Source organism: Carassius gibelio, chromosome A10 (genome assembly GCF_023724105.1).
Source record: "Carassius gibelio isolate Cgi1373 ecotype wild population from Czech Republic chromosome A10, carGib1.2-hapl.c, whole genome shotgun sequence".
NCBI classification, from domain to species: domain Eukaryota; kingdom Metazoa; phylum Chordata; class Actinopteri; order Cypriniformes; family Cyprinidae; genus Carassius; species Carassius gibelio.
In genome coordinates this window covers 18,620,088-18,638,225 of record NC_068380.1, presented here as the reverse complement: position 1 = coordinate 18,638,225, position 18,138 = coordinate 18,620,088, and the positions used below count along the sequence as shown (strand labels likewise).

The 18,138-nt window shown below is 38.6% G+C and overlaps 1 protein-coding gene across 1 annotated transcript in view; it reads right to left on the bottom strand.

Annotated features, from left to right (window-relative positions):
• plppr1 (phospholipid phosphatase related 1) overlaps positions 1-7,737 on the bottom strand; it is a 56,817-nt gene extending 49,080 nt beyond the window's left edge. Inside the window, exon 1 of the mRNA XM_052608694.1 lies at positions 7,426-7,737. The gene's annotated coding sequence lies outside the window, so the exon portion shown is untranslated. The remainder of the gene's footprint in view (positions 1-7,425) is intronic.
• Between the last annotated feature and the right edge of the window lie 10,401 nt (positions 7,738-18,138).

Genomic DNA, 18,138 nt, shown 5'->3' with positions numbered 1-18,138 from the left:
TGTGCCTTAATTAATCTGTTTAAGAAGTCACATCATCAGAAGAATTTACTTTAAACAGTCGACTGACGTGATGAAGTGAATTTGGAGTTAAAACATGTTATTAAATGTGGTATTTTCACATGCTCTAAGATGGAGCAGCATTTACCACACACAGCCATAGTTCAGAGAAGATACGCAAACAGCTGTCAATATTGCAAACAATTTAATCGATTTCATAATCCTACAATTTTATTGTCTGCGATTAAGAACCCGATTTTGCATAGCTTGTCAGAGGAGTGTAGTGTAGTAAATGCTGTTCCACCTGAAAGCAGGTGATGGAGATTAACTGCTAATCACAGTACTGGCTTTACTGAATAAATGAGCATGACAATCGTGATTAATCTCATTCCATTAATTGTGCAGCCCTAGTTATTTGCCACTGAGGTTGAGATGAGATAAAGCCCTTCTGGCTGTGTCCTTCCCAGCCAGAACAGCATCTCTCTTGCTGGCATATCTGAGCCTGAGATCCAAGCGCTGCCCCGAGGGAATGGCTGTGACATATCTCCAGAACAACATCTCTCCGACTGCCATCAGTGTAATGTGATACCAGTCAGAAGCCACTAATGGACTGGGGGTTCATGAGACCCAGCACATGATAAATGATGAAGGACCAACTGGTACACAGACTCTATTTCTAAGGGTAGAAAGCCACCTTGCTCTCTATGGCTGAACTGGAACGATCTTCATAAGTAGAAACTCTTCAGAGGAACTCAAATAGTGTTCCTTACACAAAGAATACTTTAGACACTATTGATTTCAACAGTTGATAAGCTAATCGGCATGATACTCTCTGCTTAAAGGGTAACTAAACCCCTGGTCAGAGTCTGACTCCACCCACTGACAATATTTGAAAAATGCTGAAAAGTGGGCAGAGCATAGCGGAGACAGAGGGGACGAACCAAGGATGGGGCTGAGCGGGTGGGGTTTGAACCTGAGACCTGCAGTGATGGATTAATTGACAGCTGCTGTCAGAGTCGCTAAAATGGAGAGTGACTGTAGCAAAGCAAGTAGCTTTGCAACAAAACATTCATCTGAAGTAGAGGACTTTATCCCCCACCTTCACCGGAAGTGGAGGACGTCGAAGTGTCTGTGGACACAGGGCCAGTGCCTGAGCTCAAACTGCGGTCTTAACTCCCGCATCGCGATCTACACTGCGTCGCTTTTCAGCGTGAGCTGTGTGGAGCATATTTCCACCTCCATTGCTTTGGAGAAGCGATCCTGCATAAAATGCAGTTTGCACACTCCAGCTCTAGACGGGAACTCGCGGTCTTCCAAGCCAAGTGCATGCAACCACTGGCCCATAATTTTCAAGTCTGCTGGAAAACTATGCAGTCCAGCAGTGCTGTTGCAACCAGCAACACTACACCTATGTATCATCCTGACCACTGTACTAAATACAAATAAATCTACACCAACTTGAAGCTATCCTAACTGATGCAATACTATGCTTCTAACAATACTAACGTTACACTAACAACTATGCTAATTAACTACATAGGCTACACGAAATAATAAAAAAACTATATAAATGCTATGCTAAATAGTTGTTATAATGCTCTATCCTGGTCGTTTTCAATACTCGCAATTCCAACTCCTGACTCACAGTGATTTTGAGGGAACAAGACAGTTTTATACTGCCAAGGGCATGGTAGCTCGTACCAAGGAAAAATCAACTGTAGTAGCCACCGTTCAACCTGAAGATGGCAGCACTCAGACATTTTTACACTATATCTTTTATAATTAAAACACTTTATACTCAAATGTCAAAGAAGTTCCTCGAATCAATGAACAGCACTAATAAAGCCCCATTCGTACAGATCATTAACTAAAAAAAGTTGGTTTAGGGTGTAGTTACTCTTTAAAGTCATCATGAAATGGAAATTTAGTTTATATTCTAAATGCATTTTACTCGTCTTGTTGTACGAATCGTCTGTGCACATTTGACTAGTAATGTTTAATCAAAATGTCATAACCTTCCAATGAAACGACAGACTTCTCTTTGGTGTTGGACCCCAGACTTTTAGTCTGCTTAAACCCTGCTCATTACATACGATCAACTGCAAGCTCAGATTCAGATCTGCCTCTATACAATTAACCCTGTCCCCACCCTAATTTTTTTCATTATACATTTTTAACAGTACTTTTCAGGATTACTTATACTTAAAATTACTTATAAACTAATTTTTTTAACCATCCTTTATGGTTTCTGTGTAATTCTTTTTGTTTTGTTTTGTTTTGCTTAAACCAGTTAAGTGCAAACACCACACACAGCGGATTTAATTGGTCAACTTAATCATGCAGCCATGCCAGTCAAAAACAGATTAGTCTTTAAAAAATGGCTGGATCCCATAGTAACAAACAGTAATGTTACCGACATCATCGGGATGTGCTACTGACAATATGCTAAGGTTATGGTTAGAGTTAGAGCTTTTGCAGTTGTTTCACTGAGCTTGTAGCTGGGCTTTACGAGATATTACTAACCGTTATGAATTATGGCTGCATCATATATCAAAATGAAGTCAATTTCGTGGGATAGTTAAAGGGATAGTTCCCCCAAAAATGACAATTTCCCCATGATTTACTCAACCTCAAGCAATCTTCTTTCAGACGAATACAATTGTAGTTACACTAAAAAATGTCCTGGCTCTTCCAAGCTTTATAATGGCAGTGAATGGGTGTTGAGATTTTGAAGCCCAAAACAGTGCATCCATTCATCATAAAAAGTACTCCACATGACTCCAGGGGATTAATGAAGGCCTCCTGAAGAGAAGTGATGTGTTTGTGTAAGAAAAATATCCTTGTTTAAAGCTTTTTGTATTCTCTAGCTTCTCATTTATGAGAGAGTAGCATCCAGATGATAGAGCTATGGTGAGAATACACTAGTCTCACGGGAACCAAGTTTTGTTTACAGCACAGGAAATACAATCTCTTCTTGGTTTATATCAAAACAACATTTTTCTTTACAAATCCTTGTTTTGTTCTTAAATTGTGTGACTGGTGTTCTGTTTTGCTCTCTCCTCTGCTCTTCTGGGTTCATCACTTCTCACCAGAGCTCACGCTAAACCTACGTCCCACATCATCTACTCGACGCCACTCTCTCATGAACACACGTATGAGAGAGGAAGCTAGAGGTAATAGTTTATACATATATGGATAAACCCCCGGAGTGGTGTAAAGTACTTTTTGGCTACGGTCACACTGCAGACTGAAACGACCCAATTCCGATTTTTTTTTACCCTATGCGACCTGTATCTGATCTTTTCATGACAGTCTGAACGACACAGATCTGATCTTTTCAAATGTGACCCAGGCCACTTAGGTATGTGATCCTGAATCCGATACGTATCCGATCTTTTGAAATGCGACCTCCGTCTGAATGGCCAGGCCACATGTATCCAACCCGTACGTCATTGATACGCTACAAACATCATAATTCTGCGTTGAATTAGGCGGGAACGAGAAGAGCCACTCACATCAGTATCCCACCACTCCTGGCCGCGACTCACACGTTTCTCTGTACCGACGTTGCTAACACTGCTCCTCAAAACGCCATGGCCAAAAACCTTGCTCTCCTCCTTCTTTTTAATTTTCTTCTTAAAACGAGAAGATTGTAATTGTGTTGGCTCTGTTGGGAAAATAACCTTTTTATTGCAAAAAGAGCTCCGCTGTTGACTACACTGTTGTTGACATCCATGTTTAACGTACTTCTGCGCATGCGGGTCACTTCTGGCCCATTTCACGTTCACACAGGAGATCACAAAAGGTCGCATATAATTGGAAATGTGAACGGCCTTGCAAAAAAATCTATTTTTTTTTTAAAAATTGGAATTGAGCATAAAGCCCTGTAGTGGGAACGTAGCCTTTTATAACACTTTTTTGGCTTCAAAAACTCAACCAACCATTCACAGCCATTATAAAGCTTGGAAGAGAACATTCTTTCATAAAAATCTGATAGTATTCGTCTGAAGGAAGAAAGTCATACACACCTAAGCTGCCATTTATATGGTCATATACACCTAAGACTTGAGGGTGAGTAAATCATGGGGTCATTTTCAGTGTTGGATGAACTATCCCTTTAATTTGACAGTTAAACCTTTAAAGTTGTGATTTAACTGAATAAATACATGTGTTGCCAATTTCAGAGCACCTTCATTTACTAAAAAACGAACTCTGCGATGCCAAAGTACCAAGCTGCAGATGAACACATAGGTAAACTGCCAAAATATAAACTAGATGGTTTAACGGTTTAAAATGAACACATGAAAACATCTATTAGTAATTTTAAGTCATTTTAAAGTTCTACTACAAAACACAAATATCTATTCATTTTTATTAAATTGTCTATTTTATATTTTACAGTACAGCATTATTTCTGCTATACATACTGTATTTAGCAATAATCACAATAAAATCCATATGAATATTTTAGTCAAAAAAAAAAAAAAAAAGTGGGAATGTGACCTATGAAAACTTCATTTATGGTCACTAAGAGTGTTTTAAGTTGGTTCTTGTAAAAAGTAAAATACCCAAATTCTTATTGTGTCTGACCACATAGCAACAACCACGCAGGTCATCCTAATAACACCCAAAACTCCCTAGAAAGTTTGAAAGGGCAAAACCACAGCCATTTTCAGCAGAAAACATAAAAACTGAACAGTACTGTTATTGAACAAAATATTGAACAGTACTGTTTTTTACCTGTGTGATGGGTTAAGTATTCATCTAACCCGGTTTAAATATGTCAGAACAGAAATGAGCAAATGAAGCACAGTCAAGCAGGGTTCAGTTTAAATGTGTTCTCTAGAACGAACACATAAATCTGAAGCGTCTCGCATGGATAATTCTTGCTTTAAACCCTTTAAGAGCTGAGCACTATTTCCTCTTTCCAATTTACCAGCAATTAACAGTCGAGGAAAATCGATTACTGGTGTACAGGAAAGTCAGCAGTGCCCCGCAATAAGTTTTTCCATTGGGAAACCGTGATTTTCCTTTGCATTTCAACTGCTGAGTAATTAAAATCTTGACTGAGGCATTTCAAATTATCTGCCCTAGAGAATTAACCAAGCTTTCATTTTCAGAAGAATGAAAGGGGTCACAGCGGATCTCAGTATTTTTCATCTTCCTGTCTCTCAGGTCAGCATTACAGCTGACTTCACACCAGATGGATATCTGACCTGGCACACTTCATAGCATTTTTCGATTAAATGGTGCTTTTACAACTAAACAATCAACTACTTGTCTATATATCATGCTGTTCAAACATTGCCAGGACACTTTCCAAATGAAAATCGACAAATAAACCCTTGGCAAACATGATGAGCTGTGAATGTGTGCTCAGATGTTTTACTTGCACCAAGTCTCACAGATTTTCCAACCGGACAGGATACTGAGGTTAGTATATAGTAAATCATGTGTGATGGTTCACATTTGCTGCACCTTACAGTAACTTCTACCTTAAGAGCTCAAGGAAAGAGGTCTAAGCAAGTCCCAGTTTTCTTTCTTTTAAATTTTTCCCTCAATTTCCAGGTTTTCCATGACTTTGGAAACCCTAAACCGGACCTCTGACAAATGCAAAAACTCTCTAGCATTACCTTTTTAATTACATACTGTACTAGTATCTATACATTGTGTAGTTGCTAAATGATAGTAACCATGTTGAACTACAACTGAAATGAAATCCAGCAGCAGGAATCAGTCTTTGATAGTTCAGGCATACTGTGAGATTCCCATCCGTCTATCAGCCATGTGTTCACTTGTCATGAACAGATGTTACCAAATGAGTCTCTCCGTAGGCTTTTCGTTTTCCTAGACAAGCTATGTTCGTCAACATCCTTGTTGGTCCAGGAACAACAGTCCTGTCATCCAATCAGATTTTAGGGTTAGGGCTGGCGACGGAGCTCCAACAACATTATTATCAGGCTGGGACTTTAGAGCGGCTTACAGAGTTACAGCTGGGTTAGTCTGACAGGAATGACAAAAAAAGCTGATGTCGATCCAGAAGCATGTCTTACTTAGTAAAAAAAAAAAAAAAAAAAAATCAGACAATAATGACTGACTGATTTTTTGCTCCACAAGCATACTTAGTACATGTTAGCTAAATCTAGCTAAACAAATAATGCTAGTAAAATCGTTCCATGGCACAAAAAGCCACTCTGGAATTAAACTATGAAAAGACACAAGTAGTTTGTTTAAACACCAAACTCAGACTTCATTCAGATGCCCAATTCAATTTCTCTCCACTTGGATAGCTTATTTGAACAAAAACACCCATATTTCACCAATCAAATAAGCACCAGCTTACTTACCACTAACATAACCTCAGAAAAAAAAACTAAGTTGCAGTACCCTTGCAAAGGATACCATTATGTAAACCGTAGACACTAAAATATACATTTAAGCTATCAAAATCCACCCTTTAGAGCTAAATAAAGGTGCAAATGTGTAGGCTACCTTTTGAAGAGGTGCCACCCTAGTGACAGCTTTTGTACTTTGTTGTTGTTGTTGTTGTTGTTTCAGTGTATAATATTAGGCTGCAATACTGTATGATTTCAGGACAAGTGTGACTACAATCCACACAAAATACCTGTAATTATTATAAAGTAAACTTATTTTCAATTTGGGCAACCACAGAAACAAGAGACCATGCTTTAAACGTGCATTAAAATCTGTGGCCCACTCACTTGAGGGTTTCCCCATCATGTGACCATGTGGCTTCACAATATACTACAGTCCTGCACTGGTGCAGAAAGATCCCAAATGATCATCACAGGTCTGCAGGATACAGTAAATCACTACATAAATCACAGAATTCTGCTTTTCTGGCCAAAACATGTATCTGATTGAATAAAACTGAACCCAAAGGCTACGTGGACCCATCTGTGTGCCCATGGATTTACAGATGGCATTGGGACAAATCAGATAAATGTCAAATCATCAAACACGATTCTGCTTCGTATTTGTTCGTAAAAATAATCATGTATAATTTATCTATTTCGCTTGATGCACAAAATCTTCGGAACTTCACTATTAGTGCACTTTATGCCTTTCAAATGCAAATTCTACATCACTGATGCATCATACCATGGAGACAGCTGTCAATCATCGCGGAGATGCTCAATCAAGACTAGGATGAGAAGATCACTTCAACATGTAGCTTTCACTGGGTGTCCGAACAAGTCAGGTTGTACATGCTTTACTATTACAATTATATATGCAATTATTTTTGAAAGATGTAAATAAAAGGCGTGTTAAAAAATGTCCTCGCTTCTTTGCCAACAAATGTAAAATGGAAACAAAATATTACCGGACGCACGAGACAATGGCAGGTTGCAATAATCTACCACATGCTTCTTCATTTCACCCCTCCGACCTCCTCTAGCAACTTACCGTGCGATTGATGTATATTACTCCCGAATTAATCCATCAGTGTTCATTTGGGCATAGATTCGGAAAACCGGTATTCCATTATCTGCGTTTTCTGCAGCGTTTCTGCGTAGCTGGGTTTGGTGTTTGATTGGAGATCAGTGATTAGAGGCGATCGTGAATGCTCAAGGAGTTCACACACACTCAGTTACACACACACAGACGCTGGGAAGAGTGGGAGGCGGGGCCGGGAACCCGAATGTACCCGTCCTACTATGGTGAAGGAGTCGCTCATGAATATTTATGACGCAACGCGATGCTAAATCCACTAGAGTTATCAGCGTGATGTGATTAATACTCAGCAGCCGAGCCTTCGCGGGAGAAGAACAGGGAAATTCGAGGTGGGAGTACGTGCACAAGGAGACTTAGGTCTCTGCAGAGCAAAAGTGGGCGTTTATCACCATGTGGGTGTTTTCAAACTGCTGGGTGTTTCTAAATCATGCAATCTAAATGATCCCCCTTACCCAACCCCACCCCTAAACCCAACGTCACTATTACATCAACCAATCAGGTATCATGGTGTAAAAACACACTGATCTGGTAACTCCCATTACTTTCCTGCAGAGACCTACTTGTGCACAAGCGGTGGGAATTCGATTCATTTGATCGCACGGGTTCAGTGAACTGGTTCAAAAATCGATTCTGAGTCATTTCTGAAAAGTGTTAAAATGCGGTCACGTTTACATTTTAGCGGATTTTCACGGGTGAAATCCCGCAGTTTCCATCTGGGTCCGCAAGACTTTATTTTGATGTGAGGACGAAATATTTTCCCAATGCAGATTTCGCATCAGGTTTAAGCTGACTAAGAGAAAACTTGAAAAGTGACTTTAGTCAACTTCAGAAATGTTTTCAACAGACTCCCTAAAAAATAATCGGTTCAAAAGAACGATTTGTTTGCGAACTGGACAATGGACTTAAAGGGGGGGGGGGGGGATGCTGGTTTTCACTCAATATCCTGTCAATCTTGAGTACCTATAGAGTAGTACTGCATCCTTCATAACTCCAAAAAGTCTTTAGTTTTATTATATTTATAAGAGAAATATAGTCTGCACCATTTTTTTCCCGGAAAAACATGAGCGCCTGGAGGAGTGACGTGTGGGCGGAGCTAAAGAATCACGAGCGCCAGTAGGCTTTTGCGTTGAGAGCATTTGGAAGCTGTGACATTGTGAGGAAAAAAACATCATCCAAAAACAAACCATGCCTAACAGTCAGATTCAGCCGTTTATTTATGATCCAGAATCAGATCCAGAGGCTGAAATTTAACAAGAGCAGCATCAGCAACGACGTCTCTATGTGGTATGTACTGAAACTGTATATATTTGCTTAGCGGTTTTGGAAAATGACTAAGTTCCACTTTATGTCGTTTTTTTTTAAGCTGTACATGTGGAAAGTGCAGTTTGATGACAACATCGCATGTTGTTTACTTGATGTGCTCACGCGCCGATAGCTAAGTTAACAACACAGAGATATTTGAAGCAGTTTTACTCACCGCATGCGGTTCCAACACACGATCGTGACCCTTTTTCGTTGGGACTGCATTATCCTTAAGAAATAAACGATGTGCAAATCCGGCGTCAAACTGGGCCTTGTTTGTAAAACAAGCATCTTCGAAATGCAGGGAACAAACACAAACACTTGCACAACTCCGTTGATGCTCTGTAAAAATAGACTCCATCCACTGGTCTCTTTTTTTTTTTTTTGGTAATCTGTGCAGGGTTGTCTTGCCCTCGCAGCCAAAAACACACTTCTCTCGCTCTGATCAGTGAAGTGACGCTCTCGCTCTGATCAGTGAAGTCTGTTGTGCTCTCAGTGCTCTGCTATACGGGAGCGCGCGCTCTTCTGGCAGAAGTGCCTCAGGACCCATATAAAGGAAATTCCGCTCCATCTAACGTCACACAGAGCCATACTCGGAAAAAACTTTCCAAAACTTGTGACAAACCGGAAGGAGTATTTTTGGTACAACTTAATTTTTGAAACTTTGTCCATGTTTAGCATGGGAATCCAACTCTTTAACAGTGTAAAAAACTCCAGACAAGACCCCAATGGTTTCCAAACATAAGCGTGCTGTGATTTGAACGTTTGGGAGGCTACAATAAAGCTCGTTTGAGCTACTTTAGTCTCAAAAACGGCAACATACGTCCATGTGAACGCACGTTTACTTATACCAACAAGTAAAACAAAAACACGTCCTGTTCACGCCCACAAAACATGTTTCACTGGGCAGCTACTATCAGATGATCATTTGTCATCATGGCAGGCATCTGTTTGCGCTGAGGATGTGCTGTCAGGCGTTTAATATATGCAGTTTGGACAAAGAGACTGGAGGAATGCAGAGAGTGCATGTTGCTTTGTGCTCTCTCTCTCTCTCTCTCTCTCTCTCTCTCTCTCTCTCTCTCTCTCTCTCTCTATGTGTGTGTGTGTGTTTACCCCTCAGGCCAGCAGCTTTCAATGCATCTGAGAGGGGAAGACCCTCCTTTGTATTTAATCATTAACTATTAGGCCAAATCCTCTTCTCATCAACTCATTTCTCTTTTATTATTGACAATGGTAAAGAAATTGTTTTTTTTGTTTGTTTGTTTGTTTTTTAGGCTATATCTGAAACAACAATTTTTTGTAATCAGATGTAACCAAATATAATCATATACAGGGTAAGATGGGGTAAGATTCCCCCCAGGGGGGAGATGACCCCCCCCCCCCCCCTCTCTCTCTGTCTGTTATATATTCTGTAAATATGTGTATGTGTGTAATGAGAATTTGTGGAAATTAAAATAAAAGAGTTTTTATGATTTTTGATAGTATATTTATACCCTGAACATTCATACATTCAGTCATTTATGTACGTAGCTATGCATATACGTATTAAATGCATTTATTTAATAAATAAATACCCACCCACAGTGATGGCATGCTTGAAGGTTTGTAGTTAAGAGTCAAATAATTTGAAGTTTTGAGAATTTGATCAGTCTTATTCATTAACAAATCATCCAGAGAAGTTCTTGAGTGCTGTGGATTATTGTGATGTTTTTATCAGCTGTTTGGACTCTCTTTCTGACGGCACCCATTCACTGCAGGGCATCCACTGGTGAACACGGGATGCAATGCTACATTTCTCAAAATCTGATGAAGAAACAAAAATCAACTACATTTTGGATGGCCTGAGGTGGAGGATATTTACATTTTTTTGGCACTAATTATGAACATATCATCCAGACCAGTTCTGTTAAATGAACCCACTGATTCACTGAAAAGATCTGACTCACAAATAATTTGTTCATGAATCATACATCTCCCATTAAATCTCATAAACATGAACTCTGATCAGTGATTTTTTCTTTCATAAATGTGGGAAGTGGGAAGCATGTATCATGCACTCTGTACTTCAAAACACCATATAAACGATGAGTGCTGTCCAGATTTGGTGACGGAGGGGAGGTTGTTTTTCCTCATGTTCATTACACTTTTTATTAAAGTATGACAGTTTATGACTATTATAAGGCTGCTGAGTTTGAGCATGCGAGTTCATCTGGACCTGAAAATGGCTTTATGTTATGTGTCTGTAAAACAACAATTAAAACAATCATCAGCGATAAAGACTCCCATGAAATGTCTGCCTATATCATTACAGATCCTCACGGAGCAGACAGTTGGTGTAACAGAGTGTGGGTTTGCATACTGAACGGTGGATTGATGGAGTGTGCTGCACATCAGTGCCGGTGATCATCAGATCCTATTACTTTTCTACTTATCATGCATCAGCTTTTGCATTTTAATATCATATAAATTTTGCTTTGTTCGGTGAAAAAATCATCTGGTCTGAATGAGGAGTGAAATCTGCATAGATCAAATGGCATTGGTTGTAATATATATATATGTTGTTGGATTTTGATGTGAGAGGACAAAGGGAGATAGAGTTTTACACTAGAGGAAGCGTTATTAGGGATTATATAAAAATTATATAAAAATAATTTCAGTTTTAAAAAGTGTTTTACCAGCATTTTCAAACTGCATCAACTACTGATGAACACATTCAGTTTTATTTGAATGATCACTCAGTGGATATTTAACCATGTATTACATCGTCTTTGGTAAGCTTTTGTCATCCAAGCACATTAAGATATGCATGTTCACGTTTCTTATTTACATGTAATTCAGGCATTCCCAACCTTTTTTTGTCATCTTCTTTCACGTGATATATTTCCTTGAAGTACCCCTGATATTTGAAGGTAATGAGTTAATAATAAATTATCACATTTAAATATTCACAGTTCTTTAACATTTCTGAATTGTCATATCCTGGTAAACATTTTTTTTTTTTTTTTTAATTTCAGTTGATTTTATTTTTAAATTGTTTATTTTAATTTTATATTTCTATGATTTAATTATTTGCTTTTCATAAACTCATGAACCTCTTGCAGTTTATATATTTTTTTTAGGATTATTAGCAAATCCATCCAACTAAGAGAGGGGCTGGATAAGCAAAGCTCATTATCATTTAAAGAGACATGCACCAAAATAGGTCACTTTGAACTGAGCTGTTTTTGACCAGGTAAAAATGTTGTTGTTTTACACGACCATTGAGGAATTTTAACCAAAGTATCTTGCAGACATTTCATGAAGACCTTAAAGAATCAAAATGGGCATCCCATGTTCCCTTTAATAATTAATTTGCTTCTTACAAACCTTTAACTTTTGGCATCTAAAGTCATTAAGAGATGGACTGGAGTGCTGTGGATTATTGTGATGTTTTTATCAGATGTTTGGACTCTCATTCTGACGGCACCCATTCACTGTAGAGGATCCACTAGTGAGCAAGTGATGCAATGACACAAAATCAAGAAAGCAACTCATCTACATCTTGGATGACCTGAGGGAATATTCAGCAAATTGTCATTGTCGGGTGAACTATTCCTTTCATGGCTTAAAGTGCACCACTTGGTGATAAAAACTTCACCGATCTGCAGAGGTCATTCTAGGATTTTCATTTTAGGGGTCACAGCCCCCAATAAGGGTATGATTAAAAAATATTAATTTACTATTAGGGTAGGGTTGTATACCTTATTGCAATCCACTATTCCATTGTATCCCATGTATTTCATATATGGGAGTAGGACTACTGACTGAGCCATATACAACACTGTAAAACTAGAAAACTTTGAGTTAGGAATGTAGATTTTTTATTTTTTTTTTTACAATAAAGACTTCCTGATTCATTATTAGGACATTCATGTGTATCCTTTGATGATATCACTGCTTTTTCTTATGAAACGTATATGGAAATTGGCAGACAATTAAAACATCATAAGGGTTCAATGACTGCAATGAATCTTGGGAACACAGTGGTGTTGTGTGTGAGAGGCTGTCTGTTTCTATTCTCGCCTGACTGTTGCTCATTTGCAACAGTATATCCATCTACAATGAATTAATATAAATTATTATTATTTTTAGCATTTATAATCAACAGTACGGCTGGTTATACATCAAGTCGCCCCCTGAAAATGGATTCAATTTCAAATAATTTAACTAACCAGCTAATATTCATTAAGAATATAGACAAAACATGTATTAATGTAATTGTCTATTGGCAATATGTTTAATCTGGTCTATATTTATTTCTATTTATTAAAAACAACAACATTAATTATCAATTTGCACTTCTATAAATCCCTTTACTCTAATCTTACTCTAATATATGTATCATGATACACTAATGATTCATTATTACTTAATACAACATTACATTTAATAATAGAAAACAAAATAACTCCACATGATGTTTCTCTCTCGGTGTCATGTAGTACTTTCAGACAATGATGTGAGTCTTTAATAATTTCTGTGCATGGCTGCATAATGTAATGCCGAAATACACAATAATATGTTTTCCATTGTAAAAAGTATAGTCAAATAAATCGTGATGGTTTTCTAAAGTATGTTTTCAAATTAGTTTTTAAAGAGGACTGAAGTAATCACAAATTAATTAATCAAATAATTGTTTCGTGGTTGGGGGTGGGGGGGTGGGAGTGGTTGGCCATAAATTTAGGGGGGCTGAATACACTATAGATTATTGTGACCCTAACTGTGGAAACCCAGGTAAAGTTTTTTTTTTTTTTTTTTTTTTTTTTTTTTTTACAGTGGGTGAATAATTCACTCTTTTATTAAGTGAATAAAAAAAGTTCAGCCATCCCACAGTGTATGTTTAAATATAAAGTTGTGCAGCAGAGATACACCTATTTTAAGACTGCAGAGAAGTGGAGAGGTACATTTTATAATGGGAAATCTGCTGACTTCCCCAGGCAAACAGAAGAGGAAGATGTTAAAAAATACTGAAGAAGGAACAAGTATGCCATTTTTAAATACATTGCCAACAATTCTTAGAGTTCTGATAGGTGTCTGATGGAGTTATATATATAGGATTCGTGTCCACAGCCCATATATATAGGAGGAAAAAAAGACCCAAGAGCTCAAAATAACAGGAGTCCTGCTCAAGAATGGAGAATCTCAAGGCATAATTGTATGTCATCTACTGTTTCAAACAGCTGATATAGATTTTTGAGCTCTTAATGGTTGTTTAACTGTAAAACAGCTACTTGACACAGGCAGCATGTGATGTGTATGCATAAAGCACAACTGATATTTCTATCTAGTAGGACAACATCGGCAGCCCTTGCACTGACGGGTTGCCATGGCGATGTAAGAGGCAGGGACATAGGTATCTTAGGACGGCACTAAATCAATGTGTAGACAGTTTGGCTGAGCCAATATTTAGTAAATGGGACTCCAGGGAGTCCAACCCACCCTGACAAAGGGAATTGTGTCCAAGATATTCCGTGCTTCATTCTCAGCTCTAAATTTACCCTATGTTACTGCATTTATGCTCATTATTTGTCAGTAAATACATGAAAGAGTGAAAAGAGAGCGAAAATTCGAACAAAATAAGTGTAATTATTTTAAAACGTAATTTAGCAATATATTTAAATATACTTATTATTTGCATTGATAATCGATATTGCTTAATATGAAAATGACAACCACAAACAAAATTGTAGTGTTATGGTGGGACCTTTTTTACAGGAAAGCCTTACTTGTATTTTCTACAGAATGAATGGATGAATGATTGATTGAATGAATAAATGAATAAATTGTTGAATGAATGAATTAATTAAATAATTATTTGCAGGGCAATTATGTGCTTTTGCCAGTTGACCAGGAATTGGAAAAAAAAAAAGAAAGAAAGAAAAAGAAAAAGAGAAAGAGAAAAAGCAGATATTTACTAATTTATCCCTGATAGCCACAGACAGCAATATTTCAGTGACAGAATGAAAATTGTCTTCAGACCCTCTATCTTAGGCCGGGAAAGCGTGTTGACATTTGTTTTTGCGTGAGAAAATAAGACCGGTGGAAATATCTGACCTCCCCTGTGATGGGTTTATTCAATGATCCCTGCTGAGTTTCCTGCCTCCGGCTCAGAGGAAGCGTGAGAAACCAGGAGAAACACAAATGCAGTAGAGAACATCACTGTGACATGCATCTGCAATTCCTATTACAGGGAATGTGTCAACATTTTTAAATTATGCCTATAAAGTTTTGTAAAAATTGCATGTCTGGTTCAGTTACATTAAATATTAGAACTGGTTAAAATAGTTAATCATGATTAATCTCCGGTACATTTATTTATTGTTTGTTTGTTAGTTCCAGTCTTATGCCATTGGTTCTTATGAGTATGTCTTGTATTTATTCTTATTTACATCATGTTTGTAAACACAGAAAATAAGGTCTTTTATATCACCTGCTGTGTGTAGGTTGAAAATTGTTCACCCCAAAAAATGCTGAAAAAGTACTTATCCACAGGCCATCCAAGATGTAGATGAGCTTATTTCTTCATCAGAACTGTAGAAGAAAGAAGAAATGTAGCATTAAATCACATCCTCACCAGTGGATTCACTGCAGTGTATGGGTGCTGTCAGAATGAGAGTCCAATTAACCAATTCTTATTATAAACATAGACAAAAAATAAAACTAATTGGATGACATGTCTCTGTTTGTTTTCACTGTAAAATGAAGCCAAATTGACTCAGAAGTGGCTACTGTTATTTTGCTCTGCTTATTCTTGACGAGTCTGCAGTAGTGATTCATTCCGGGGCCTGAATCTGCACAGTAGTGAGTGATTCATTTGGAGCTTGAGTCTGTGCATGATTCATTTGGAGCTTGAGTCTAAGCAGTAGTGATTCATTTGGAGCTAGAGTCTGTGCATTAGTGATTCATTTTGAGCTTGATTCTGTACATTAGTGATTCATTTTGAGCTTGAGTCTGTGCAGTATTGATTAATTTAGATCCTCAGTCTGCACAGTAATGATTCAATACTGGGGGAAGTCGTGGCCTATGGACTCGCAATCGAAAGGTTGTGAGTTCGAGTCTCGGGGTGGAAGGAATTGTAAGTGGGGGGAGTGTATATACAGTTCTCTCTCCACCTTCAATACCACGACTTAGGTGCCCTTGAGCAAGGCACCTAACCCCCAACTGCTCCCCAGGCGACGCAGCATAAATGACTGCCCACTTCTCTGGGTGTGTGTTCACAGTGTGTGTATGTGTTCACTGCTCTGTGTGTGTGCACTTCGGATGGGTTAAAAGCAGAGCACGAATTCCAAGTATGGGTCACCATACTTGGCTGAATGTCACATCACGTCATTTGGAGCTTGAGTCTGTGCAGTACTGATTCTTTTTGAGCCTGAGTCCGTGCAATAGAGATTTATTTGGAGCCCAAATCTGCGAAGTAATGATTCTTTTTGAGCCTGAGTCTGTGCAGCAGTGATTCATTTGGAGCTTGAGTCCGTGCAATAGAGATTTATTTGGAGCCCAAATCTGCGAAGTAATGATTCTTTTTGAGCCTGAGTCTGTGCAGCAGTGATTCATTTGGAGCTTGAGTCTGAGCAGTAGTGATCCATTTGGAGCCTGAAATTGTGCAGTAATGATTTTCAGGAACATGTCCAGTAGGAGAAAAACCTAGACTATGTTCGAAATTGCAACCTGTATCCTTAAATAGTGCAGGATTTGAGTGGCAGCCATTTGTAGTGGTGTCTGAAACCATAGTAACGAGTGTACATTCAAAGGCTAGAGAAAACCTATAATATACTCTGTGAGGATTGGGATTTCCCGTGCCTCACCAGAAGATGGTGGCTGTAGCTGAATGATACATCCATCCATTGACCTAAACGCTTATCTAATGTGAGTATAGCTTAAAGGTGCCATCTGTAATGTTTGGCAAAAAAAATCAAGTCATACTCCACATTCCATACCAGATGGGGGCAGTATGCCTCAATAAAGTGAATTGGTCTACTCTAGAGTAACAAACGAGAAACGGCATAGTCTCTATGCTCCGCCCCTACTTTCACAACAACACTACAGCCATAGCCGAAGCCTAACTGTGCGTTCACACCGCCGGCGTCTAGAGTGTCAAAAAATCGCTCTGCTCATGACGCTGCAGAAAGATTTGTGAGCACTCAGATGCTCTAACGTAGATCGAATGCTTATTTTGTATTTAAAGCGGCCGCAAAGCAAACAAGCTTGTTGATCTCGTGCAGAGTTATAACCTCATTAAATATTGTTGTGGACGAAATATTAGGATCCTTTACTTAAAATGAACAATCTCAGACACCTTGGTCCACGTATCACTTTTAATTTATTTTTTTATGTCCCTGTAGGCAAACAGGGACACATCATAGATTAATACAAACGCTAAACAGCAATAATCAACCTGTCCTTTATTCTGCTTGAGAACTAATGTGCCAACTCTCAAGCATTCACTGTGAGACACACGCAATTGACTCTTTTCACACGCTTTCACGCCACACATTAATTTTTTCATGCACAGAAAAACCGAGAAGCAAAGAGGACACGGAGACCAACAGACTAGACAGAGCAGGTTAGTTATGATACATAGGGCTGTGCAAAAAATCTAATGCGATTTTCATGCACCTCTCATCGGTATAGACGCTCCTGTAATTAGAAGTATATCTCCAGCATGTGCATTCAGATCAGGGTTGCCAGGTTTTTACAACAAATCCTGCCCAGTTGCTTCTTAAAACTAGTCCAAAACTAGCCCAATCGCGTTTCCGGGAGGTTCCCCGATAAAAATTGCTTCCCGGGGTTGAAATAAAATTTTTTGGGAAGGGTTTCCCTGGTAAAATTGGCATTTTAGGGGCTAAATATCACGTTATTGGTATTGGGATTGCTTCAAACCGCGGACATGAAAAACACCCGCAGACTTGGCAACACTGGTTCAGGTGGAGCGGCAGTTACTGCACAGAGCCTTAGTCTACCGACAACTAACACAAAATCGCTTTCAAAATCGACAAAAAATCGCCTGCGATTTTAACATCGATGTTGTGTAGATTGTCAGTGAATTACTGCTCTGTGAAGTAAATGCCAACCAGTGTTGCCAAGTCTGTGGTGGTTGTTTTTCATGTCCGCTGGTCACAGCGACCCCAATACAAATAATGTGATATTTAGCCCCTAAAATGCGAATTATACCAAGGCAACCCTGCTAAAAAACCTATATTTTAACCCCGGGAAGCAATGTTTTGGAAGCGAGATTGGGCTAGTTTTGAGAAGCACCTGGGCAGAATTTGTTGTGAAAACCTGGCAAACCTGATCTGAACACACGTGCTGGAGATATACTCCTAA